This window comes from Protomyctophum bolini, assembly GCF_963924005.1.
Source record: "Protomyctophum bolini genome assembly, chromosome: 2".
In the NCBI taxonomy this organism is placed as follows: domain Eukaryota; kingdom Metazoa; phylum Chordata; class Actinopteri; order Myctophiformes; family Myctophidae; genus Protomyctophum; species Protomyctophum bolini.
This window is the reverse complement of record NC_137863.1, coordinates 626,594-628,662: the sequence shown is the minus strand read 5'-3', so window position 1 is coordinate 628,662 and position 2,069 is coordinate 626,594.

The following is a 2,069-nucleotide window of genomic DNA, read 5'->3' as shown; positions in this document are numbered from 1 at the left end:
TGTCCTCACTGCCCAGAGGACAGGCTGTGTCCTCACTGAGAGGACAGACTGTGTCCTCACTGAGAGGACAGGCTGTGTCCTCACTGCCCAGAGAGGACAGACTGTGTCCTCACTGAGAGGACAGACTGTGTCCTCACTGAGAGGACAGACTGTGTCCTCACTGAGAGGACAGACTGTGTCCTCACTGCCCAGAGGACAGACTGTGTCCTCACTGAGAGGACAGACTGTGTCCTCACTGAGAGGACAGACTGTGTCCTCACTGAGAGGACAGACTGTGTCCTCACTGCCCAGAGAGGACAGGCTGTGTCCTCACTGAGAGGACAGACTGTGTCCTCACTGAGAGGACAGACTGTGTCCTCACTGAGAGGACAGGCTGTGTCCTCACTGAGAGGACAGACTGTGTCCTCACTGAGAGGACAGGCTGTGTCCTCACTGAGAGGACAGACTGTGTCCTCACTGAGAGGACAGACTGTGTCCTCACTGAGAGGACAGACTGTGTCCTCACTGCCCAGATAGGACAGACTGTGTCCTCACTGCCCACAGAGGACAGACTGTGTCCTCACTGAGAGGACAGGCTGTGTCCTCACTGAGAGGACAGGCTGTGTCCTCACTGCCCAGAGAGGACAGACTGTGTCCTCACTGAGAGGACAGACTGTGTCCTCACTGAGAGGACAGGCTGTGTCCTCACTGAGAGGACAGACTGTGTCCTCACTGCCCAGAGAGGACAGACTGTGTCCTCACTGAGAGGACAGGACTGTGTCCTCACTGAGAGGACAGGCTGTGTCCTCACTGCCCAGAGAGGACAGACTGTGTCCTCACTGAGAGGACAGACTGTGTCCTCACTGAGAGGACAGGCTGTGTCCTCACTGAGAGGACAGACTGTGTCCTCACTGCCCAGAGAGGACAGACTGTGTCCTCACTGCAGAGGACAGACTGTGTCCTCACTGAGAGGACAGGCTGTGTCCTCACTGCCCAGAGAGGACAGACTGTGTCCTCACTGAGAGGACAGGCTGTGTCCTCACTGAGAGGACAGGCTGTGTCCTCACTGCCCAGAGAGGACAGACTGTGTCCTCACTGAGAGGACAGGCTGTGTCCTCACTGCCCACAGAGGACAGACTGTGTCCTCACTGAGAGGACAGGCTGTGTCCTCACTGCCCAGAGAGGACAGACTGTGTCCTCACTGAGAGGACAGACTGTGTCCTCACTGCCCAGAGAGGACAGACTGTGTCCTCACTGAGAGGACAGGCTGTGTCCTCACTGCCCAGAGAGGACAGACTGTGTCCTCACTGAGAGGACAGGCTGTGTCCTCACTGCCCAGAGAGGACAGACTGTGTCCTCACTGAGAGGACAGGACTGTGTCCTCACTGCCCACAGAGGACAGACTGTGTCCTCACTGCCCAGAGGACAGGCTGTGTCCTCACTGAGAGGACAGACTGTGTCCTCACTGCAGAGGACAGACTGTGTCCTCACTGCCCACAGAGGACAGACTGTGTCCTCACTGCCCAGAGGACAGACTGTGTCCTCACTGCCCAGAGAGGACAGACTGTGTCCTCACTGCCCACAGAGGACAGGCTGTGTCCTCACTGCCCAGAGAGGACAGGCTGTGTCCTCACTGCCCACAGAGGACAGGACTGTGTCCTCACTGCCACAGAGGACAGACTGTGTCCTCACTGCCCAGAGGACAGACTGTGTCCTCACTGCCCAGAGGACAGACTGTGTCCTCACTGCCAGAGGACAGACTGTGTCCTCACTGCCACAGAGGACAGACTGTGTCCTCACTGCCACAGAGGACAGGCTGTGTCCTCACTGAGAGGACAGACTGTGTCCTCACTGCCCAGAGAGGACAGACTGTGTCCTCACTGCCCACAGAGGACAGACTGTGTCCTCACTGCCCACAGAGGACAGGCTGTGTCCTCACTGAGAGGACAGACTGTGTCCTCAACTACCCACGAGAGGACAGACTGTGTCCTCACTGCCCACAGAGGACAGACTGTGTCCCCCACTCACTGCCCACAGAGGACAGGCTGTGTCCTCACTGAGGGAGACATGACAGACTGTGTCCTCAAACT